The following is a 26,904-nucleotide window of genomic DNA, read 5'->3' as shown; positions in this document are numbered from 1 at the left end:
CTGCTGTGGTTGGTCAGGCTCGAGACCATCCTTTGTTACACTGTCGGGTAGTTTAATCTGTGAACATACAGATTTTATAAGCACATCATATCTTTTTAAAGCATTTCCTCCTTTTTAAAATGTATAATCTGTAAAGTAACAAGTATCTAAAGCTGTCAATTACTTTTGAAGTATAAAGCATCTTAAAAAGGGAATGCACACGTGTGATGAACGTACTGTAGACTGCATGCATTCAATATTTTGGCCACCACCAAACATCGAACAGCAATATATAGTCGGGTTCTTCTCCACCTGATGATTTTCAGTCTAACATTCGCTCTGAGAGTAAATCTCTGTCTCTTTAGCTGCTAAATGCTCCACTTTGTTCATCATCTAGTCTCCTACTGTGTGTGTTTGCTGTCTGGTGCTGAGCAGGAAGCCATGTTTTGAGCTTTTTCTCTGTCAACAACAGTGATGAGCAGTGAGAATGAGTCAAAACTGGAGAATTAGCAGTTATAAAACCAAAACAAAGAATTAAAAGTCACCAAAAAGCTTCGCAGAGCTGAAAGAAGAGGCAGAGTCTCTGATTGAATGTAATCCCACCATTTCATTTAGCTTTTGTGTTGATGTAGCATGACATCTGAACAGCAGAAGTTTATGTAATGCATTACATCCAAACTCCATTATATTATGGATGTTGTATATTTTTGAGTTGCTATCGTAGCGAGAAAATTGTGCTTTATTACAAAAGTAGTTATAGTTTTAATTATGTTTCACTCACTTATGCTAAAGTTTCACACACTATTGGATCAAAGTACTGCAGCTGTACAGATGTATATATGTATATATATATATATATATATATATATATATATATATTATATATATATATATTACTATATATATATATATATATATATATATATATATACTATATATATATATATATATATATATATATATATATACTATATATATATATATATATATATATATATATATATATATCTCTATATCTATATCTATATCTCATCTCCATCATTATATAATATATTTCTCAACACGCAACATGAACACACAGAAGCAGGATCCTGAACACCTGTGATAGCCAGCAGCTATTATCATAATTTCATTCAATTTCAGATAAAGCTTTTATTGTATTGTTTTTCTCCACTTGAGTATGTAATGCATTTTTAAAAAGATACGGGGCAAACTAAAGGCTCTGCAGAAGAATATGATTATGTCGCCTGTTTGTGTGTAAGAAGGAATTATATTTGATTAGAAATGTTCTTAACTAGAGACAGGGGGGGGGGCAAAAGGGAGGAAGGGGGAGAAGGTTTAAAGTCTATTAGTCAACCAGTAATCAGCACAAACAGCTGACTGATGGGATTCGGGGGGGGGTCGGACAAAGCAAAAAAAAAAAAGGGAAGGGGAGCTCGCTCTATCTCTGACCTCCACATCCACCCTGATGGAGGAGGAGGGGACAGAGGGAGGAGGAAGAGCAAGAAATCTCAGGTAACAACAGTGCTCTGTCGTCCCTGTTGATGTGTGTGTGTGTGTGTGTGTGTGTATGTGTGTGTGTGTGTGTGTGTGTGTGTGTGTGTGTTTGAACGCGTGTTTGAATGTGTGAGCGGTATCTCAGGCCCCATACTCCACTGACAGCAGGAGATAAACATAGGCCTGTGCTACTGACCACATGATTTATCAACATGAATTTCACCATCCGCTATCTCTTCCTCTCTGTCTCCCTCCTTCACTTTCTCTCTCGCACTGTAGTCTCACACACACATACACACACACACTAGTCCCACTCATTAACTGTCAAAACGCACTAATGAGAAATAAAGAGATTGTCTGAGTATATTGGATAGAGGTGAAAGAGCAGCATACCAGCAGACACAAAAGAAAGAAATGAAACGAAGACAAAGAAAGAAGGGGGGAGGCGGACAAAGAGAAAAATGGAAGAAGAAACTTATTTTAGCGAGATGAGGTGGTAAAAAACCCAGAGCACGAACGTGGAGCAGGTAGATTTACGGCTGTAAAGTGCAGCAAAGGATATAAAATGTTGTGTTTGAGTCTAAACAACGAGCTGCAACGTAGTAAAAGGTATAAGATACCATAAAGAAGCGCCTGCATTAAATCTGCTGTGCCTTGCAGAGAAAGACAGAATCACAGCTAGAGATCCTCAACACACACACACACACACACTATTATGCACATGCATCTCTGCACACACGCACGCACACACCTTACAATTAGACGATTCCCTCTGCTTGGTTTGTGCAAGGGGGTTCTGGTGTTGAAAAGGGTGTTAACACCTTGTCTTCCTGCCTCCTCGCTCCATCCTTCCTTCCTTTATTTCTCCTGCGGTACCCCCTCGGCTCAGCCCCACACTTGGAGCCAGATTTGGGCAAAAGGTGCCAGACAGAATAGGGACTCACTCTGCTGGAGATGGAGAAGGAGAGGAAGAAAGAAATAATGATGTAAGGAGGGCTGGAGGTGTGTGTGTGTGTGTGTGTGTGTGTGTGTGTGTGTGTGTGTGTGTGTGTGTGTGTGTGTGTTTGCAGTAGTGGACTTCCGAGCGCCTTGTTCGTACAAGTGTTAGCTTGTTTACTCACTGTTTGGACCGTGTTGATTGTCCCCACAACAACCTTGCTTTGCTTGATGAGTTTGACTTTGCGGAGGTGCTAACTAAGACGCAGATGTTTTCGTATATAGATAGCATTTCCCTCGCCACCTTCTACTTTATATCTCTTGCTAGTGATGAACAAATCACAGGCACCCTGAACAATATTGCCAACACCTTTGATGATGCAAAAAAAATAAAAATAAAAGACTGCCCCATCCGAAGCAAGCTCTCCTGCCGTCCCCGTCGCTGCCTTTCTTCTTCGATATTAATTTCTAGAATCCTGATTCTTCAGTGAAGTTTTCCCTGCATCAGCTTCACATGCACAATGTATGTACATTACAGTAGGAGACACATCTGCACAGGTCTTTGAACCAAGCTCTCTATAATAAACCTCACCAGAGGACAGATGCAGTCAGTGTTCACAGGCCTGTGATGCAGTTCAGTCGGTACTTTACTTAAGTATTTCCATGTTATACCGCTTTATACTTCTACTCCGCTACACGTCAGAGGCAAACATTTACCCGACAGCTTTAACTTAAGGTTTTAAATGCAGCAGTATTTTCACAATGTGGTATAGTGCTTTTACTTTAGTGAAGGATCTGAGCACTTCCTCCATCACTGATGTAGTTGCACGTCAGTCTATGCTTCAGTAATTCTTAATTCTCAGCACATCGTGTGTGTCTCTGACATCATAATGCACAAGTAATGATGGTGCCGTGCAGAATCAGCTTTGATTACATGATGGGTATTCTCAGTCTTCACCTTCTGTAATAATTTGCACCCAGCAGTCACTACATTAACAATTCATCACAGTTAAAAAAATAAATACATTTAAAACAGTCCAGTTGCTCTATTTTTGGACCTTATCCACTTTCTGCACACACGCTGCGTATTGATCAGGTTTGTTTTTAACAGACTGCTGTGAGGTCCATTAACCTGTGGTGATGACAAAGCATTAGGAGACCAATGTGTCCCGAGGGGGGGGGGGGCGGATGAGTAGGACAGTTCAGCAGACAACAACTGCTCTGCTTCTTTCACTCGAGCACAAAGCGTTTAAAGTGGAGCCGGCTCAAAGGCCGTGAAAGATGTATCTATAATAATATAGATTCCTGCGCCTCGCATTAGCGTGCATTATGTTAATGTTTATTCCATCCACATGCACACCAGTGTACAACAACATGCAACAGAATGTGCGATCTATTTTTATTTGCACATCTGCTGCACAAACAACGTGACATTACACTGGAGATGAGTGTAACATGAGAGGTAACCGCTTCCCACATGATTGCATTAATCTGAAGAAGTTCAAGTTAAATTGAGCTACATGTCTGGTTGCATTTGTAAATAACTATATATGATATAAAAAAAAACAACTAATGACTTCAACTCAAGGCTGGTGTCACTCTTTATGTTTCTTATTCTGAACAAATCCAGTGTGAAGGCCAAAACCAGCATTATACTGTCTGACTTCCCTCCCCTGTCTGTGGCGCTTAGGCTGAAACCCTTTGGTTTATAAAAAAAAGCACCAGCTCTCAGGAACAAGACACAAACATTTAGTTTCATTACAAACAAAAGGGCTAGACTCTGTATCTAACTATGGTTTATTACAACCTTAGTTTTATGCTAATAGTTTTGACCATAAATTCATTCTTATCTCTTACGATAAAAATGCACTCACTTTGCATGCGACATTGCTGCAGCAAAGTGCCAAGTACTATACGCAGGATAATTGCATTGCTGAAAATAAGTAAAAAAATAATTTAACTAGATTATCTAAACCACTAAATCACTAGGGAATGTCGGTAACAATCCCTCGTTGTACATGAATGTTCGTCGTAAATATGTTAGATTAAAGTTGAACCAGGAAGTCGATCTTTATACAGTGATGGATGTTTACAGCGGACAGTTTTTGGTCATAATTGCACAGTTCACCTTGTTCTGTCTCTCATCCGACTTCTTTTTGTGTTTCCTTCGTTTCAGAAATGATCGTGGAGAGAACGACGTTGTTATTATTAACGATCGCCAAAATGACAAAAAAAAGTAAAAAACCCCCAAGTTGTGCTAAAGAGTAATAATGCTTCATGTAGCTCGTTGTTCGCGGCTGATGGCGGTAAGAAAAGAAAGATAAAAAGGTTTACGAAGAGAGTTACAGTGCTGACTGTGCAGGGTGAAGCGCACGGATTCATTTATTGTTAGTGTTCCTTTCAGATATTAATTCTGCGCCTGTGGCGAGCGTCACACAAGTACAACAGTGTATCTGTCCTCCTGTCATCCATACACTTTTCTTATTTCATGCTTAGCTGGTAAGCCATGTTGTCTCTGTGACTGCAATATCAGGCATTCAATCACAACATCTGCGGGATGAAACTGTGCCTCTTCAAATTACGTCTCTCTGTGTTTTGTTGATTATTTTTGTACATTTAAGATACATGAAAAGTGGCACAGTGATTCATCAGAGGAATTCTTTCAAGCCTTTCACACTTTTATTCTTTTCCTTTTCTATCAGGACACTTCTTTCCCAGCCTCCCTTATTTCCTCATCAGATTCCCTCCCTCCATAATTACCACTTATTAATCTTAAATGAGAGCCCTAACACGTTGCATGGTTTTAATACAGCCTGTTAATATGAGAGTTAATTTATGGGTTGTGGGTGGGATGGAGGGATGATGGAATGAGTGTCGTCCATCACAGAAATCATTAGAGACTGGAAGCTCTCTTTCACTCTATCGCAGAAGGAGACACTCACTGCCTCCTGCGCGACACACAGGTGAGTGTCAGCTAACCCTCAAACTGAAGCTGAGCCTGGACCATAAGTATATGCAGTAAGAAGCCAAAGATGCACATTTTAAAAAACATTTCTAAGCGTATACAGTAGGAGCCTGATCAAGTGTAAATAGGAAACCAGAGAAAATATATTCCTCCTTCTCCACTTACACTCGTCTCTCCTTCTTTTCCCAATTTCCTTTCTTTTCCTCTCCAATCCTGTCTTTGTGTTGCGTGCCCCATTTCAGAGGCTTTTCATGGGCTGAAGTGGCGCTTGGCTATGCTGAAGTGTCTGCACTGCTGTGCCTGAGCCTGCAATTCAACGACTGTATGCATGTGTGCGTGTACGTGTGTACGTGTGTGTGTGTGTGTGTACACGTGTGTGGGTGTGCGTGTGTGCCCGAGCCTGCAATTCACCAATTTCACCGCTAATTAGCCCACAAAGGCTACCGGCAGGGAGGAGCAGAGGAGGAGGGGGGAGAAGAGGGTGGAGTGGGGTGGCATACGCGGGAGGTCCTAGGCCTGAGGGGGGGGAGGGCGATGCTGGCACAGCTGAGACACATATCACGGGACCAGACAGACGCCTTTGTGTGTGTGTGTGTGTGTGTGTGTGTGTGCGTGTGTGTGTGTGTGTGTGTGTGTGATGGTGAAGCGTATGTCTTTCTGTAGCGGTGTGTCAGAGCATGTATCCCATGGCCACTCTCTCTTGCTCTGGCAATGGCTGGGTTGGTTGCAGCTGTAGTTCAGCGAGTCTTAACTCCTGAGGCCGGTCCCAGCATGCCCAGTAGTCCCACTACGCCCACTGGCAGAGGCTGCTGGTCCTCTGCCATCACTATCTCTCCATGTGTGTGTGTGTGTGTGTTTGTGCGCTTTGGGGGGAGAGAGACAGAGCGAGGAAGTGAAAGAGAGAGATTCACATCCCTCTTGCCAATTGTTTTACTATGCATCAGACAGGGGCCTTCCAGGGAGGCAGGCTGCCTGGCAGGCGGCCACCAGAGCTGTGGAGCTCGTCCAATGGTTTGTTTTGGTTTTGTGTTTTTTTTTTTGTGCTTTTTTTTCAGTGTGGTCTGTTTGTTCTGGTTATTCATACACACATACAGGATCTCTATATACACGTGTTTCAGCACGGAGGAGGGGGGGGGGGGGGGGGGCTGCACTGGATACGTGCGTACATTAAACAGCTGACGGGTGTACAGTAGTACTTTATCTATAGTTCAATCTGAAACTTGCGAGGTAATAATATGACAGCAGGATAAACAATTTGCTCCATATGATGGAGGATATTAAAACCTGCAACCAGCTCAGCTGCTGCTCACTGCTGACTCATCAAAACATTTAATTCACATACACTCATCCCGCACAGGCGGAGTACCACTTTGTGGTGTTTTATTCAACATGTTCCAGATCCCGTCTGTCCTCAGAATCAGCAGCTGTCAGGACTTTCTCTGCGCAGAGCGTTTGTTTTTCATCTCTTTACCTCCACAAGTCGATGGGTAGTTGCTGCTCTGTGCAAAACAAGAGGACGAATCACAGTCAAGTGCGCCTTTGCCACGTGCGTCGGGAGCATGCCAAACACACTTTTTTTTTGGTAATTTCGTGGCCAGGCTCCCTTGGCGCACCTGTGGCACACATGGGCACAGGGTTGGATCGGAAAAAACGCATTATCATAAATTATAGGTGGGTGCATTAGAGGCTTTGACAATCGTGGCCAATCACATTATCCGTTCACCCCCTTTAATCACAGGGCTCTCCCAGTCATGACGCACTTGACAGTTTGGGAATCCCGGAGAGAGTTTCCCAGAGAGGAGAAATGTTGTTGTGTGGGATTTGGAAGTGAAATTGTTGCTCACAATCTGGGAACAGAATTGTATCGTCACATAAACACGATCCTGGTAATGATCCACAAATAAATGGTGATTCTAAGAATAACGACCTTTTGTTCCTGGGAACACGGCTATAAAGCTGATCTCTAGCACAGCATGCTGCCCATCACAGCCGCAGTCTACCTGTATTATAATTAGCTAGAATTGCCACCTAGCAGCTGTGTGACTCCCCCCCCCCCCCCACCAGTCAAGTTGCAGTTAACATCCATGTCAGTCCAAAATGTCAATAAAAATGTTACCCTGAGACATTTGCGTGAAATTGTCATAACTATGAATTCTTGACTTCTAGCCAGAAAGGTGTTTTGTGTAGAGGTCAAATGACCTTGACCTTTGACCCCCCCCCCCCCCAACATCTAAAATCAGGCCAAGTGGATGTTTGTGCCACATTTGCTTGACGTTTCACAACAGTCTGATACTTGTTGTGTTTTCCTAAACGTGGCCCGACAGTAAGAGGCTGCAGCTGGAACAGATCCCTGCCGCCTTCACTATAGTAGGCCTACTCCTAACCGTCTCAGATGACAGACAGAGATGTATTATATTATCATAAATCAGCATTATAGTCTTGTGATTAAATGTTGTCACAACAAAATAACTAAACCGTACATATTACCAAGCAAATCCGTGTTTGTAAATTCACGCTTTGCGGATGCACGTATAACCGTGGAGAGCCATCGCAGGAATCCATTTAATCAAATAGAAAATGTCAGACAGCCTATACATTTTTTTTGAAAAAGCATCATGAGCCACCACACAGAATCCAGCGAGTTAACATACAGACACATTCGACTGGGGGGAAAAACTTTACTGATTGACAATTTTCTCCAGATGGCCATTTAGCGGGCTGGAGTAGAGAGGGGCTCGGGTCTGTGTGTGAGTGATGGCTTCCTTGCCCTGTCTCTTCTCCCGGCTCACCACTGATGGATTAAAGCTCTGGACAGGTTTCAGCCCTATTGATCTCACCTGCCATAGCTGCTCACGTCAGTTGGTGTGAGGGGAGATAAGATGGGATGGAGAGGGTGTGTGTGTGTGTGTGTGTGTGTGGGGGGGGGTTTAAGGATGTTTTCACACTTGACCGGTTTCAACTTTTCAGGTAACTCGGGTGATAAATCAGCACGTCAGCATTAACTGTCCGACTGGGAACCCTGAACTCTGAAAACAATGTAAATCTGAAAAATTAAATAAAACGGAGAACTTGTTAATTACCACGAGGTTCGTAAAGCTATTTACTTTTTATTAAATGAGCCAAACTATTTACACTCAATGAAAGACGTCTCGTTTGCTCGTGTTTTAAACGAGCCTAGGAGGTCAAAGCTAACATGCTAACAATGCTAACATGCTGATGTTTGCGTGACATAATGCTTACCTTGTTCACCGACAGAACATTTAATATTAAAGATGTTGCCGTCTCGACAGACATTTCTATCCCTACAGCCAAGCTGCTGGAAATACTAAAGACAAATAAAGATATCTTGAGCATTGAGCTGCAGCTGAGAAATATGTTCTGTCCTCAACGAAAACTAATTCTTTTCTTTTTCTTGCTTGACTTTTCTTTGGCTCACTTAGAGATAACCGAGTTTAGTGAGCATGTGTGAAAACACCCCGGGGCCGTGTTTGTCACCGTAGATTCACTATCGAGACTCATTTACGTGCGGTAGACTATCACCGTCCTGCACGCGGTCTTATCTTACTAACTGATAAATAACACAGTCTGTCACAATGATAACAAGGTCAATTCAATAGGCTGACCAACTGCAATGTTTTCCCTAAAGCGTTAAGCAGTCACATCTGATGCCTGCATTGACCTCCATGCTAATGAACAAAACACAGAGACAGAGAGAGGGAGGTGGAGAAAGAGAGAGCAAATGAATATGAATGAAAGGCAAATCTATCAGAAACACGCCTCCTTTAAATAACCCCCTCCCTCATTCCCCTCCTCCACTCCTTTCCTCATGCTCCCACACCCCATCCACCCTGTTATATTTTATTCTCCAACGCGTGGTGAATTTAATAAATATATGCAAATGTGTGCTGTGGAACATGACGAGTGTAAATCAGGCGAGGATGTTCTTTGAGCGCTGCCGAGATTGAGGCTGAGAGCTGACCCCGGGTTAATCATTTTTCACTTCCCTATCGCATTCAATTCTGCTGCTTCTCCCTCTGTGTGTGTGTGTGTGTGTGTGTGTGTGTGTGTGTGTGTGTGCGCACACATGTGTAGTACAATGTCGCATGCATGTGTGTGCATCTGTGCTGTGCTGGAGGAGGCAATACACAATTCATTACAAACTTTGTACACATGATTAGGAAAATGTTTGCTTTCAAAATTTATGCAAAACGTGATGTCAGTACTTTCAAAAAAAAAAAGTTACATCTGAATTTTGGTATTTTCACAAGTTTGCTCGCTATTTGTACGTTTTAAAATCGAAGTGACAGCAGGTCTCCTTTAACTGCACTTTGATTGTGATTTTAAAAAGGTTTGGATGCAGCGATCACAAGGTGAGGAGATGTGACATCGCTATGTGTGCGTCTCGTCATTGCTTCTGAACTGCATGTCCTTGCTCCAGGACATGATCTCATGATCTCATGATGTCATGATCTCACCCTAAACCAGGTAGTTCGATTCAGTAACGTTGCACAGACTTAATACTTATTTAAAGATGTTGTTTTGTCCTTCTTCTGTCCCCCGTCCCCCCCGTCCCCCTGCTGTTAGATTGTTGACTGTGAAGTAAACAACACAATACTAACACGTTATCAGCGCCGTCAATGGACCAGGTGCGTAATGACGGACCTGTGCATAATTACTTGTCTTGCAGTGCACGCCTGCAAACTGTTCACACATCGCTTGCCAGTTTGACAGTGCAGCGTGCCTATTACATGCCGAGATGTATATCACACTGCTGTTTGTTCCAACCGTATATTTAGATTAGGATTTGAAGTACACGAGTAGCCGGCGGATCATACTTCTTTCTAAATGTAAAAACCTAGGATCCAAGCAGCGCTGCAGCTGGAATAAATGACTGTGAACTCTCAGGAGACATATTTAACTCCGACTGTTGCTGTGGAGGTCAGATATGGCTATATTTCGACACTGGTGCAGTATAGCATGCTTTTAGCTGCAGTGTGTCACAGTGCGCCGTGCTGATCGGAGTTTAAGACCTGCTTGTGGAGAGGGCCAAGACTCTCAACTGGTAAACGAAGGAGATATTTAACCTCTTCAACCTCGTAGCTTTCCCTTAAACCTGCATTAACGGATTGCTTCCATTACGTATCCCCATCAGAATTCATTCGAGTCATGTCGGTCACCTGATAAAGTCCAATATTCACGCCTCCTTTTAGCTCTGCTTTGTTCTCCAGCAACTCCAAGGGACAGCAACAAAAGGAAATATCGCAGCTGCTGAAGGCTCCGCTATGTTCACCAGCTAGTTGCTAACTGTGTTTGGTTCAGACAGGAAATGTACAGTGGGGCACTATTAGAGCAGTGAGAGTGAACCGAGACTGTAAAGTTGTGGGCCGTAAAACCAAAACAATGAGCTGAAAGCCCCTAAAATGCTCGACAGAGTTGAGCGACAAAGCTCTGCCACTTCTTTCTCATACGCCAAGTCATTTCTTCCAGCGTCAAAATAAAGATATTGCTTATAGCAGCTTATGTAGCTATAGAGTGGGAGACAAACTACTAATGCAAAGTCAGGTTTTGAGTATTGATGCTCAGCGAAGAAACATTTGTTAATCATCATTAGAACTTTCTTTTGTTTCGAAGGCATTAACACAGCAGTGAAAAGCTTCCATGGTTTCACTGTCGCTACAGTTTAAGATCTTTTACTCTTGTTAACACTCAACCTCTTTGATTTAGCCTGGACCGATACAATCAAATGAAAGAATTTATAAAAAAAAATCAACAAAAATAGAAAATATTGGACGCGTCTTGTGAATCATTTTATAAAGATTCCACATATTTGGAGGCTTATAACTTGTATGGTCGTGACCGACTCTTTCAAACGTGGCCCACATGTGCTTGTAATAATAATAATAAACTCACGGGTGGATCCTGTGGTTTCCGAGAGGTTAGAAGACAGGTCGTGTTTAGGTGTCAATAGTGTCAGTTTCTGCTGAGCGCAGGTCGCTGTTATTTTGTGTTTCGCTGCTAATACATTCATTTTCTAACTGATAAGCTCAGATGAATACATCATCCAATATCCAACAGCTAGACGCCTCGCTGTTGGCTTTTTTCTTTTAAATATGAAAGTCCATTCAAAGACAGGCTTCACAGGTTTTGCAACCGATATGCTCCCATCACCTGTTCCCATGTATAACCCCAAAGTCCACATTTACACCAACTGTTATCTTTCGGTAAGTAATCTGAACACAGCGTCTTGCAATCATCTTCCGATCTGTATTATAACCTCGATTTTTTTAATTCTTGTTTTATAGTATTGGCCACACGTGATATCTCCAAAACAGTGTCCAGACAAATTCTTATTTTGCATGGAAGGCAGTTTCCGTGACAGGACAGTGACGAACACTAAGCCGTTTCTATTCATCTCGTGTGAAAGATTAGAGAACTAAAATCGACTGGCTGCTCATTTCAGTTGACTTGTGTTGCATAAAGCAGAAAAATGATGACAACGGCATCATTGCGGCGCTTCGCGAAGTACGTACTGTCAAAATTAAAAATGTTCAACACTCGTACCACACATCATATGTGCAGCATTGTGTGGCTGTTTAAAATGAACATATTTAACATTGTGTAATACCATTACCGGCTGCTGACGTGCAGAAATGAGTCAATGGCCTCTCACAACAACTGCAGCACATTTCACTGCGGTGAACATTTCATCACACCCGTGTGCCACAACTGGAAGGACCAGAGAAGAGCCGGTTTAGAGGATATTCTAGATTATTCAATTGTCAAATTCTAATGAAATGTCCAAAACCAAAAACATATTGATCCAAAGCCTAATAAATCTTCTTCCTCCGTGCCAGAGAGCTCCATTGTTGTCCAAAAACTACTTAGAAAACACATCAATAAGCCACACAGTTGCACCTGGTGACATGTTCCTTCATTACTATGAGAACACACTGTAGTTTTGACTCAATACCATAAACACTGTCAACCAGAATGCTCACTAATTCACTAAATCCATAGCCCCCCGACAAAAGCACGCATTACTATTGTTTGATTCCTTTAAATACATGTATTTCCTTAAGCCTCTTGCCTTGTGCCATGTGTAAGCAGCATATAAACATAAAATCATAAATGGTTTATAGCCTTCTTTAGAAGGTAAGCCGATACTGTACGTATTTATGTATTCGCCAACAAACTATAACTCCTTCTGTGGAGGCTGGGATACAAACAGAATATACGTCAATATAGTAAAACACAATAATAACTAGAAGGGCACTCGGACGATTCTACAAGTGAACAAACTGAAAACACAACGTCCTTGGCGAAGGAACTACTTTTGTGTCACGATATAAAATAGGAGTTATAATTGTTGAATCCTAATAATAATAATAATAATAATAATAATGACTCCTTACAGAGCAGACGATTTGTTTTCTGAGGTTTAATCCAGCGCTCGTGCGTCTTCAGGTAAACATGTGCAGTGAAAACCTTTAACAACCCTGAAGAGGCCACGAGGTCCTGCTGCCGGTCCACGTACAGCACATTCCTGTCCTTTCACACGGTGAAGAGACGACATTTATATAGCTCCTTTCCAATCTTTGCAATCACTCAAAGCTTTACAACACATGTACCGTAAAAACAAGTGTGTACATGCCATCGAGAGACATTCGGGGGTTCAGTATTTATTTATTTTGCCCAAGGACACTTCGACATGTTGGGGCCGGGGATGGAACCTTGAACCTCCAGAGCCGCCGCCGCCCCCACAGGCTTCTCTCGTGCTCTTCAAATGATTGCGCTTCTAATCAAACGTAATTTAACTCACCATCTCAGCCCTCTTTTCAGCCCTACTCACCCACACTCGCTCACCCTCACCCATCCTCACCCCTTCCCTAGTAGCCTCTAGCCCAGGGCCTGTTGCCAAGGCAACCAGCATCTCATTTCTAAAGTGTCAGTTTGCATTATTGTCTTCACGCTTTCCAGCAATAACCTCTCTCTCTCTCTCTCCCTCTGTCTGTCCTTCTCTCACAAACACACACAAATACTTATACACACACACACACACACACACACACACCCTCCCTTCTTATTATATACTGTGTGTCCTTTTCCTCTTGCACTTTATCCTTTATATACATTTCCAATGCTATCCACTTGCATGTCCCCTCTCTCTCTCTCTCTCTCTCTCTGAAACATACATAATGCAAAGTAAAGCAAACATAATATCATGCATAGAGTATGTAACGGTGTGAAATAAATTACATTTCCAGCTGAAGACATAAATACTGAACATTTGGATGTTTACAAAAACAACTGCTTCTTTGGTGTAGTGATGCATATGGTTATAAAAGCATAACACAGTTTATAATAATAATAATTCAAAGCAGAATTGTTTGCAGAAGTGGAAGCAACATAGCCACATTTTCAAATAGTTACAATTAATTGACATTATATTCAATCAACTGGGGTTTGTCTTGTTTACAGTATTACCCTTAAAATGTATCCTGATGTAATACATTTGACAATTAAAAAATATTCATGACATAAACTAAACTGTTCAAGAAGCAAGATTTATTTTGTAAGGACAAGAGGCTTTGTAATATAGTAAAATAGTCTTATAATAGCAGAGATTTAAGAGTTTAATATACTGTTTTACAATAAATAGTCTTCAAATGTATTTGTAAACAATTTCTAAAAATGAGCTGGGAACTTATAGTAGGCCTATAAGTAGACTAAATAAATTAACTGCACTGTATATTCTCTTAATTAGTTATTGCATGTACATTTTAGGACGTAAAGATGATTGACTTTGATGCAAAGTGTAGGCCTATCTAAGGATGGACAATATTAAACTCAAGTTCTTGTTTGATGTCAAAATACACACTAGTGAAACAACATCACACCCTGATCTCCAGGTCAATAATAAATTATGTTTCTACACACAGCACCTGATTATCAATTATAAACAACAGCTTCCTCTGTAGTAAACAGAGAGGGTTTACTGCGGCGGGTGCAACAAGCAGCTGGCCAACAACAACGACATAACTTGCATCTTTTTATAGAATCAAAACATCACAATTACCAAATAAATGTATAAATGTGCGATACAAACTCCACAACGGCTGACAAACAAATATTAAAGCAAAAAGAGCAACAATAAATGAGTTGTTGTTTTACTCACCTGTCTGAATGTTATTATTGTGATCCTCCACAGTCTGCTCCAGATTAAACTTCTCGGCTTCCGTATTTCCAAAGCAAAATATAACCAGTCCACAAATCCATGCTTTCTTCCAGAATATAATCAGTACACACACACTTCGTGAATGCAGAAGCTAACGCATGTTAGCATTTAGTATATTAGCCAGACCGAAGGTGCACCTGTTTGTGACGCAACCTCATGGGTGTGTTTGATTCACCCAACCTGCCAGCTGGGCGGTGCAATACATCTGCATCACTTAAGTATCGTTAGATGCAATGGGTTTTTTTTTTTTTGTGCTTACCATAAATATAGACATTAGGAGTGGCGTTTATTGTGACCAGGCCAAGACACACGTGTGTAATAGTCATGCTGTTTAATAAGCATCTTGATATGCTACACCTGTCAGGTGGATTGATTATCTTTGCAAAGGAGAAGTATTTTAACAATATGTGACCAGAATTTGAGAGAAAAAAGTATTTTGTGAACACGCAAAAAAATCGTGTCAAGTGTTTTATTTATATGAGTTCATTTTTGCAGGAAAAATGATTTAATGCAGGTTTCTCAATGGAACATTTTTTTAAAATATTGCTACCAACACACATATTAGAAGTAAAAATTGCAACAGCGACCCTGATTTTGTAATACCTCCTTTACTGATTTTGAATTTCAGGATGAAAAGGTGTTCTCACTGAGCATCCAGTGAGGAACCCTGTGAACTTCAACCATCAGAGTTACATGGTATTCACCAGTTGAAGCATTACAAAGAGAGAGAAAGAGAGAAAATATGAAATAATGAAAATACTTCAGTTTCATACAGATTAGTCACAGACAAAACTTGCCTTATACCGTCATAAAGTTGTGTATATCTTCTCATAAGACCAGTTCATTCCTCCCATCAAATCTTGTGTAAGTAAATTGTGATTTTATCTGCCATATGATGGAGATCTTAATCCTGCATAATTCATGGGGGTAATTATTTGCTGTAGGCTTATTACAGTAAGATTGTGTCTTCAGATGCATTCCCCCCCCCCCCCAAATTACCTCACAAACGCTTCAATGTAAACCTCACACACTCTGAATATCACACACACACATTTGCTTTATTTTAAGGACGAACACCACCTCACAGGATTTAAAATACTTTTATTCACATGTGAAAGCTTGTTTTCACGGATCGTAAAGCCACTTGGGTCAAATGTATGATTTGTGAGATTGTGCTTTATGAAGGGACTCACTCATCCTGAATGCTGTCGATCTTCAGTGACACTATTCTCCCATGAAGCTCCTGAACTCCTGCTGCTCACATCCAATTCAAAACAAGACACAGTTGTTCGTCCACCGAGCGTCACTCTGCCAATTCTTTCTTTCTTGCGCTCCACTGGGTGACCCTCACCTCCACCTCCAGGCATCCACTTGTACATACACACAAAGAGGTTGTCTGTTTATAAATCTAAATATTGATTATAAAAGGATTGTTAACATGCTCATACTCTCTTAGCACTTCCATGTATTTACAATGGCTGAGGCTTTTACATATAAATGATATAAAAACACTTTCAATGCTTAATCTTCTCTTTCTTCTCTGGCGTTGGATCATGTACTGATAAATGCAGTAAATAGGCTCAATGTAAAAAATATATATAAATAAAGTATTGCAGACACTGTGTCTAAGTATCACCAAACGTAATGAACAAGCACTCCCAGGGTGGGTGCTTGAATATAGTGAGGTGCTTCCACAAAGTGAGCACCGGTTCATAAAACAGTTATGTAAAGTGGAGTGTTTTTGAACACTTAAGTGAACGTTACCTGCGATCTCATTCTCATGAGGAATTGAGAACACTGTGAAGTGTTGATAGTTGCCGCAGTCTGAAGATGTGTGTGGATATGTGAGAAGGCGTCTGATGTCGAAGAAGAAGAAGAAGAAGAAGAAGAAGAAGAAGAAGAAGAAGAGAAGAAGAAGAAGAAGAAGAAAACCACGTTCCACTGATGTCAGCTCCGAACATCAGCTGAAGTGAGGCAGACAGGAGATGAAGGATGCAGGAACAGAGGAACGCTTTCTGTTGGATGTGTGAAACGTGAAGCCACACGTGAGAAAACAGAGGAATGGTTTGTTGAATATCACACTGTGACATGTTACATGTTGATAAAGGCCTAGGGATATATATATACATGTGTATTGCTGTAATGGAAGACAAATATAACAACAAAAAGTCAAAATAGATGCAGTTGCTAGTGCTGAATTTCTATAATGGATTAATAATTTAAGGGGGTACTCCACCAATTTCAAATATAGAAGTCAGTTTACTGTGCAACTGTACATAAAGTAATTAGAATTAGCTCCACCTCAACTGGCTACAACAGTAAAAATCCACAAACGCGCTAATGCATCAGAATAAACAATATAAATAAATAAATAATAAATATTATAACTTTGACAGGGGTCATGCTTTGATTTAGATACTTCAAGAATACTTTGCTAATAAAACTTGATTATAAGTAACGTTTTGAATGCAGGACTTACTTCTAACTGATCATTTACATTGTTTCACAGTACTCTAGACACTAATCTGCTCCTGTATAATTGCCGCACATGTTAAGGTAAAGAAATTGGGTAAAGCAATCTGAGACTATGAGATTCTGATAATGTCTTGATGTGAATGTCGTACTGTATTTCCTGTATGAGCCCAGCTGTGTTGCCCCGTTCCAGGCCATCCAGTCCTCGGAGCAGGGCTGAGGCGTCCGAGGCCTCCCAGGACCTGGAAGGTTAATATTTGAAGGAAGGATGGCCCATAAATATGAGCAAAGGGACTTTTAATTAAATAAGCACTTCTTAAATATTCTCCTGGGCCTGCTGCTTTTGTTTAAAGATGATTGATTGACTACTATCTCTCCAGGCAGGACCATTAGTTTCGCCACTCCCGCCATACTCCATCCCTCCCTATCTTCCCTCTATTTTTCCAGCTCTGCCAACATCTCTCCTCCCTTTCTCTCTCAATTACCCTCCTTCTCTTACCTCTTTTACCACCCTCCTTTTTTTCTCATTCATCCCACCTCCTGCCTCCCTTTTCTTTTTTGCATCCTCCATGCGTCTGCTGTCACCTCCCCTTCCTTTTCTCTTTTCATCAGTCCACGTCCCTGAGCCTCTCTCAGGAGGCCCATATTTCTCCAAACTCATGACAAGGTAATGAGGCCATGCTAAATCCTACCACGCCCTGGAGCAACATCAGAAGGTGCAGGGGCAGGTCGGCCCCTGCCTGGCCCGGCTGCCTCCACGTCTGTTTCAGCCACTCAGTGAGGCATCTGTCATCGCCTGTACTCTAAATAAAACTTTCTGATCTGTAGAACTTTGCAAACCAAAGACAAAAAAAATCCTCTTCAACCATCGTGCTCATCTCTTTCTACGCTTCTTTATCTCCTTGAGCTCTTTCGGCCTCTCCCTTCCCTCCTTCCTCTGGAGCTGTGCTGTAGCAGCAGTCTGACATGCTCTGCTGATTTCTAGCTGGAAGATGAGGATCGGCGGGGGAGCTCAGTCTGGCTGTGGGCAGCTGAGCCGTGGACACACACAGGAATATACACGCTGAAATACAGGTAGAAATTTGATGTGATGCCCAGGTATGAAAGGAATTGTGGGTGGTATGTGTCTGTGGACATTACAACTCACAGTCAAGGTTCTTGTGTTTTCTGTGTGTACATTTAAAAAATAAACCTTGATCTATGCATATAAGTGACACTGAATGCATGTGGGAGGAAATACAGTCCATCAGAAAATGTAATGTATAATTATTAACCATCTTTACGCACAAACAGAAACATGAAATACTGCACTTTCAACTAAACAAGAGATACAAGCAACTCAAGGTGATGAAGAATGACAACAATCATAACTATTATTAAAACATGCAGGAATGTAAAGTTCTTCAAATCTGCCATCATGTAACAGCTTCTAAAGCAGCGTGCATTCATTAGCACGTATTGATCATGTGAACCGAACAACATGTTTACCAAACACTTTAATGATACTACTGAGAACTGAAATGCAAACAGAGAGATTGACATGGATTGGTCGGTGTGTGGGATGGAGTGACACTCCACAGAGAGGAGAAGAGCGAACAGAGGAGGCAGGAGAGGTGATGGTGTGATAATGGAGGCGGTGGAGAGAAAACACTCGGAGGGTGCACGCTAGGATATAGAGACGATGGTCGCACTCCAAGTATTGGTAAAGTAGGCTGCAGGTGAATAGAAGAGGGGGATTTTATTTGTGTGAGAGAGAGAGAGAGAGAGAGAGAGAGAGAGAGAGAGAGAGAAAGAGAGAGAAAGAGAGAGAGAAAGCGAGAGATGGAGTAAGCGAGAGAAAGAGAGAAAGCGAGAGAAAGAGAGAGAAAGCGAGAGAGAGCGAGAGCGAGAGCGAGAGAGAAAGAAAGAAAGCAAGAGAGAGAAAGAAAGAGAGAGAGAGAGAGCAAGACAGAAAGAGCGAGAGAGAGAGAGAGAGAGAGAGAGAGCGAGAGAGGGAGCGAGAGAGGAGAGAGAGGAGAAAGAGAGAGAGAGAGAGAGAGAGAGAGAGAGAGAGAGAGAGAGAGAGCGAGAAGAGAGAGAGAGAGAGAAGAAGAGAGCGAGAGAGGGAGAAAGAGAGTGAGGAGAGAGAGAGAAGAGAGAGAGAGAGAAAAAAAAAGAAGAGGAGAGAGAGAGAGGAGGACGATGGAGAGAGGGTGGAGGAGGGGGAGATGAGGAGACAGAGGAGAGAGGAGAGAGAGGGAGAGGGAGACGGAAAGACGGGGAGAGAGAGGGAGAGAAAGAAGAGGAGGAGGGGGGGAGAGAGAGGGCCGGAAGAAGAGAGAGAGAGAGGGGAGAGAGGGAGAGGGAGAGAGGAGAGGGAGAGAAGAGAGGGAGAGGAGGGAGATGGAGAGCGAGAGAGAGAGAGAGAGAGAGAGAGAGAGAGAGAGAGAAGGGGGTAGGCAGGCATATTAAAAATGCAGCAGTGGGGAGCAGGCCGGGGATTCACAGTAATTAGATGACAAAACGGCGGCGGGCTGGAGATGAGAGAGAGGGGTCACACACAATGCCACTGCCGCCGGGTAATTTGTAAGTGTCAATCACTAGCCTGCCAGGGGAAAAGCGAGAGGGAGAGAGGGAGTGGGAGGGTGAGGAGAGGAGAGGGGGGGTTAGTGTATAGAGGGAGGAGGAGGGGAGGGGGCAGAGATAGAGGGAGTGAGACAGAATATGAGGGTGCTAGCGGGCTGCAAGAGACAGGAGGGAAGGAGGTTTAAAAAAAAAAAAAAAAAGGAAAGTCAGAGGAGACAGGAAGAGAAAGCGAAAATTAAAGATAGATAGAACAGCGTGAGAGCCAAGGAGACAAAGAGAATAAGTGACATGCATTTTTTTTTATACATCTAAGATTTGGCTTTAAAAAAAAGAAAAGAAAGGAGAAGTCTTTCTGTCAGTATAGACCAAATTAAAATATGCACTTTAGCAACAGTATTACAGCGTGCACACCAATCTAAACTGCACATTACTGTCCAACACTCTATGATTATTTTATAGACTAATACCCCCCATACACACACAAACACAATCATACTAAATATATACACTTTAAAGGGTCAATTCACCCAAATCACCAAAAACAAAACATATTTTTTCATTTATTTGATATTTGGCCATGCAGGTTTATTTATTCAGTTTTCAAGATTTCGGCCTCCGACCCGACACAGCGGAGGATAATTTAATATAATTTGTGGTGTTCATAGCTACATTTTCAACATAGGATTGTAAAACTCAACAACACGTTTCTCCAGAAACAGTGTCCCACTTGATAATCCACTATCAACAGTTTTCATATAGGGACTACTTTTTTGGTTTAAAGTAGTTCCAGTGAAAGTGGATTATACACCGGGTTATTTTTTTTTAGGATTATTAAATTGAAATGTTTCCCCCCTTTGACAAACAAAAACTAAATTCCTTTCACCTCCACTTTATTGACGTAGAAGCAGAAATCTCAAAGACAGATATCTCAAAACATGGACAAATTAAATTGTCTCGTTTAATGTTCTAATCAATGAAGAGCCGCCGGAAGAAAGAGCCAGGAGAGATGAGAGGATGACTTGCATCAAGGGTCCCAGGCCCCGATTCAAAATCACAACACTGCAGTTACTTTGTTCATCCAACAGTCTACTGAGACACCGAGGAGCCCCTACCTTCATTAATAAACTGTCAAGTCTCAAATTAATTGCAAACTTCTAAATTCAGGTGCAACGGCATGGACACGTTCAAATCACTGAGGCACAAAAGGACCTGAATGAAAATGGCATTAACCTCAACAGGATCAGCAGTGTATGTAAATATTCATCATGTTATAGGGTAATTGTATGGCTTTTGCCATGTGGTTTGACAGACAGGTGAATGTGCGTGTGTGTGTGTCTGAGAGAGAGCTCTTTCAGCCTTTTCAGAGTGGGTACAATGGGGGTAGTTGTTGGCATTTTTCCAGCGAACCAGTGAGTGAGGAGCCAACACAATAGGCGAGCAGCACAGCAGTCTGCTGGAGTGCACGGCCAAACACATGCACGGGACGCTATACAGTATAACCCTGTGCACACACACACACACACACACGTGCATGCATGAGTAGATAAACCAGGGTAAAAAGCATGTGGCTAAAAATGTACATAATCTGCCTTTACACATGCAAAATATTGACGCTGGTATTGTGTCAGCAAGTCAAAGGCAATGACATGACATGACATAACACCACTGACATATAATGGATTCCTCAGGGGAATGCTGTCCCGCACAACCGCTGGTTTCTTTAACTGCAGCCGTGCACAAACCTGGAGAAGCGTATACATGCATACACACAGTGCAAGCTCTCAAACACACACACACACACACACACACACAGTTGAAATATAGTAGCAGAAACACAAAGAACAAATCTTCCAGCGATAGTTCTCAGTCAACAACAATTAACATGAACACAAAAGAAAACTAATATATAAAAAAAGAGAAAAGTTATGGCTCATAATTGCTGTTCCTCTGTTGATTTGCATTCCACAAGCAAACAAATTCGCTACAAATACAACACAAAAAAGAAAGGCAGAAAACGTTACCAACCAAGGTTTAAAAGTTTCTTAACCGTAAACTGAAGGTGTATTAATTAAATATGCATAATCAAAGGCAATTAAATACAAAGAATGGAAAATGCATGAAATACAACTGAGACAAAGATAGACTAGTAACCTCTGTCTCTGCCTTATTAAAAGGAATTTGGAGCACTGTAACACACACATGCACACAAAACACCTTTGCAAGTGTCTTAATTGGGAAATGATTAAACTCCTCTTTTATTCCCTGTTTATTCTTTAATCGACAATTAGCAGCTCATAATCAACAGCACGGTTATTGTTACTTCTCCTGCTTTTAGCTCTCGCACGTGTTATTCCTGGAGTAACAACACACTTTGAATGGACTTCATCAAGCATGTAGCAAATAAACAGCACATCTTATCCAGGATGTTGGAAACACTGAAGTCATGAGAGCGCCTGCACACCCCTCAACGCTCTCCAATATTTGACAAGAAAGTTAAAAAAGGTGTCGAATTTTTAAATGTCCTCAGTGCCCTACGCGCACAAGTAATGTGAAAATGACTTACTTAACTAATTGATTGATTGTTTGGTCTAGAAAATGTCAGAACATGGAGAAAAACAAGTTCCTGGAGCGAGCAGTGACGTCCAGGAGAGGAAATATCCTTCACGCAAGTAAAAAACTGTAACACACTGTGAAAGTCCTGCAGAAAACATATCACACAAGCATGTACTGTATGTATTATTAGCTAAATGTACCTAAAGTATCAAAGTAACAGTCCTCAATGCAGCAGAATGGCTCCCCCTCATCCTGCTGTACTTTGTATTAATGATGTTTTGTTTGTAAAATATTCACTTGTAACTGTTAACTAGTAAGGTGTCCTTCTGAAATTAAACATAGCATTAAGTGAAAATACTAAATACTGAAGTACATGTACTTAGTTACACTCCATCACAGGTGAGGTCTTCAAATAGTTTGTTTTGTCCAAGCAACAGTGTATTCATTTTATGTAAATCACAATTATTTGGGTATTGCATATCACAAACTTTCCTATAATAAGTTTATTGTAATAAAACATAATAACGTGGATCCTTTTCACTGTATAGTTGATCACAGATCTTTCTAAAGGACACACACACACACACACACACACACACACACACTTCCAAATCACTTCCAATCAAGGTACGAAGAACTCCTGTTAATGAAAACAAGACCTGATAGCTGCTAAATAGTCACCAGGGACTACTTTCTCAGTAGAAAATAAGTCTTAAGTGTCTGCACAAACTGACATCATTCACCTCCAGGGTTTTTGTGGAAGAAGCAGAAACATGCGGGCAAATAATTTATGTCATTTCTGTGAATCGAACGATTTTCTTAAAGAAGAAGTAGGAAGAGCCAGCAGAGATCCTTTAACTTGCTACTGTGCTGGAATGGCAAACATGGCCCCCTATGGAGGTGTGGGGAACATAAACGCACAGAACAAAATGGGATAGTTAATGTATTGTCACCCGGTTAAACAGTCGTGTCACATCTTAAGTAGTCACAATAGCAAGAGCAGGCTGACGCAGCTTAGAGGCACCTTTCTCCAGGAATACTGAACTACAGTGATTTAAGAAAACAATTAATCCAAGACACACCTCGCAGGCAGCTGTGCAGAGTGTCTTGCCTTTTGTGCACGAGTGTTTACGTGTGTTCGGCTGTGTGTGTGTAACCTGACAGCCTGCCACACAATAGGGGTCCAAGTGAGTGTGAACTCTATTCGTTCCCACAGCTGCCATTAACAGACGGGATGAACAGCCTCTTGCTAATAAAGTGAATAAATAAATAACGCTTAAGAGGCCATGTTTACCTCCTCGGTCTCTGTCGATTAGTGATACTTTTATTTATTTTTTTAAAAGCAGGAAGAGCTTTTGGTTTCAGATTCTCTAAGTGTGTGTGTGTGTGTGTGTGTGTGTGTGGAGTCAGTTTATACTTGTATACACCTTGGTAATAACTGTCCCTCTGAGGGGTGCTAGTCAGATTTTGGTGGTGAACTCAAAACAATGTCAAAGGTCGAGGCTGGTGATATCTTCTTAATGTAGCTTCTGGATTGTTGTCCACTGCCGAGTTCTGAAAGGACAGTTCAGACTCCAGTGGAGTCTTATATAGTGGGAAATAAAGAAATCTCAATTTAAGGTCCACTCAATAACTTTTCCAGAGCTTTTGTACATGCAGGTATGTACATTCCTGAATGTAGTAAGTTATTATCTACTAATTACACTAATAAAAGAAAGACAAAGCGACTTGATATTTCAGTCAGGTTCAAGTTGTTGTGTTGAGTCCTTAAAGGCCCGCTCCTTTGATATAAAACCTGCAGAAAATGATCATTTAATAAATTAAATATGAAAAAACATTTTAGAGGCTTTTCACTCATGACCTTAGTATTTATGAAACTCTGGTTATTGCTCTGCTTTCAAAGAGAAATAATTCAGAGAAATGTCCCGTTACTTTGAAAATCCACATAACACACAGAGGCAACAGTTTTAATAAGGAAGAACATTTTCTTCAGACGTAAGTTTCTCCAATTTAAATCACGCAAGTGAATTCTTCACATTTTTTAGTCGCCAATGCTTTGAAAAACAAAAATGCAATTCATTTCACCTCCATTGTGTTGAACTGTCAGCAGAACTCGCACAGATGGATATTTAAAGAAGATAAAAACCCAACTTATCTGCATGACGTGACACCACAAACAGTAAAGTGTGTGTGTGTGTGTGTGTGTGTGTGTGTGTGTGTGTGTGTGTGTGTGTGTGTGTGTGTGTGTGTGTGTGTGTGGGGGGGGGGGGGGGGGATCTGTCTTTTGGTAATTTGGGTGAACTGAACCTCGCGGAATGCTTTTGGAAGAAATAACAAACGAGAAATAAATTGACGTTTGTGGTGTTCGAGGTGCTGATCCAGCTGCAAGAGGAAGGATGATGGAAGAGGAGGATCAGCGTGAAAGTGTTTAGCTGGTGGTTGAAAGACTATAGTGCGTAGCAGAGAGTATAGAGAGTGAATGGAGATAGAGACAGAGGATGGAGGGAGGGGGGGGGGGGGGGGGGAGAGGCAACAAGATGGAGAGAGACTGCCTGCACATACTGTCAAGGCAGTTAATATAAGGTGTGGAGATAAGGCCCCACAGACAAACATTGACCAAATCAGGCATTTCAGCAGCGCAGCCCGAACTGTCAGTCAGCCTGAGAGACAGACCAACAATCAGCACTTTACCTCTGATAAGGGCTCTACTGGGCGCGTGCAGGAAATAGCCAATCTGCAGCCAGCCTGGCAAGGAGGGTGATGGCGGGGAGTGGAGGGGAGGAGGAGGAGGGCGGTGTGATGATGGAGAGTGAAGGGGTTAGAGGAGGGAGTGAATGTAGAGAGACAACAAGTGAGGGAAAGTGGCCTATAAATTTAGAGAGAAATGTGGACCAAGAGTTCACAGCAAAGGATAATACCCAAGAGGAGAGATGGAGAGATGGAGAGAAAGGAAAGAAAACAGGATGATATTCCTGCAAACCCCACCCCAGTGCTCTCGCAGAGAAAGATTCAGGAGGGAATATAAGTGATGGGGATACAAGAAAAATAATAATAGAAAGAGAAGTGTGATATCGGCTCCTAAAATAGTGTCTCTCCCTAGTTTTTTGTCACCTGGGAACAGCTTGCGCACAGAGAGTGTGAGAACTTGGTTTAGACAAACACCTTACATTAATGATTTGCCAACAGCTTTGACTAGCTCATTATTCAATGTGCCGTTCGCCTTGCCTCGCACACAATAGCATCATTTCATCGTCTCGATTGATTAATGGTGCATATAGTGTGTACATGCACATGCACAAATTCGCTGCATTCATTCACATGAGTCTGTGTGGTGCGCCTGAGTGAAGGATAACACTCCCTATTTAATGGAGGAGTCTGCACTAGCCATGAAATTCCCTCATAACAAAATAAACACATCCAAAATGCTGGAGTGGATGCCTATGGAAATCCAAGGTAGTGGAAGGCCACAGCGGTAGCTTGGATCCACACTGGCCCCTATAGGTCCCATCGGGAACTGCAGCCTGTGAGCAAGTTTGAGGGAATAAATTCCCAGCCGTTTACCTTTGTCAAACACATTTAGGTTCCTCCAAGCAAAACAGGGGAGAGCACCAACAGCTGGCGAGTATTTATTTTCGGAAGTGGAGTCAGAGGGGTGTCTGGGCTTCCTTGATCATGAACCAAACTGCCTTACCATGACCAACTGATAACAGTAGGAATCATAAACAAGCTAATCACCGAGGGCCCTATTTGTATTCTCACTTGTGTTTGCATGCACTGATGTGCAGGGGGAGGGCGCAAACACCGGGGGAAACAGGCGAGGGTGGCGGAGGAGACGCGGATGGAGGGTGGGGTGTGAGCGAAAGGGTTAAGTTCCCTCCCTGGTTGCATGCTGCTTTCTCTTGCTCTGTCAAGCCCCATTAAACCTGCTACACCACAGCAATAAGGTGCCATCAATTACAGGCACGCTGCCATCAATGCAGAGCGCAGAGGAGAGAAGAGGAGAGGCAGGAACACATAAACAGGACAAACGGCCACATAAAAGACCTGCAGCTACATAAAGCCCTGCAGCCTGCCACACAGACAGCTAAGCACACAGACCACATCTACCCGCGCCGTCTCTCGCTGCGTCACCCGTGAGGTGTACCATCAGTCGGTCTGTGATGCTTTCTTTCAAATATACACAAAATGCATTCATTTCAGACTCACTTTCATTCATAATAGCGAGCAGGAAAGGTGGAAGAAAGGATTTGGGCACACACGGGTGACAACATTCATTGCAGTGTGCTTCTACTGCCCCCATGTGATGGAGCAGTAAAACTATTCAGAACGAGAGGACGCGTCAAGATATTCAATATCACGACCACTTACAGTTACAGCCACTCTCCTGCTCACATTCACGGGGACAGAAAAGAATAAAAATCAATTAGACCATCCCAGTTAGAGTAAGATCAATAGCGGCGAGCATTCTTTAAAGTGATGCTTACAAATCGGTTCCATCTCTGTGGAAGAGTAACCTGCATTCCTCACGCTGCGACTGTATTATTAAACATTCAGGAAGAGAAAGACAGAACAGCTGTACTCATTCAGCGCCAGACAAAGAAGAACGATAGACCACCACTTCACTCGCTCGGAGATCTGTGCAGGTAATTGTTGCCAGACAGTAAAGAGAGAAAGAAGCCAATCTTTCTTTGCCTTTAGCCGT

The 26,904-nt window shown here is 42.0% G+C and overlaps 1 protein-coding gene across 3 annotated transcripts in view; it reads right to left on the bottom strand.

Moving 5' to 3' along the window:
* Positions 1–14,787, bottom strand: part of lhx5 (LIM homeobox 5) — a 53,342-nt gene extending 38,555 nt beyond the window's left edge. For 2 of the 3 annotated variants that reach the window (XM_029445140.1, XM_029445141.1), the window contains exons 1-2: positions 14,553–14,787; positions 2,228–2,424 (exon numbers count right to left, since the gene is read on the bottom strand). The gene's annotated coding sequence lies outside the window, so the exon portion shown is untranslated. The remainder of the gene's footprint in view (positions 1–2,227; positions 2,425–14,552) is intronic. The other variant, XM_029445142.1, reaches the window with a different exon arrangement.
* Positions 14,788–26,904: the final 12,117 nt, after the last annotated feature.

This window comes from Cottoperca gobio, chromosome 12, assembly GCF_900634415.1.
Source record: "Cottoperca gobio chromosome 12, fCotGob3.1, whole genome shotgun sequence".
NCBI classification, from domain to species: Eukaryota; Metazoa; Chordata; class Actinopteri; order Perciformes; family Bovichtidae; genus Cottoperca; species Cottoperca gobio.
This window is presented reverse-complemented; position numbering and strand designations above follow the sequence as displayed.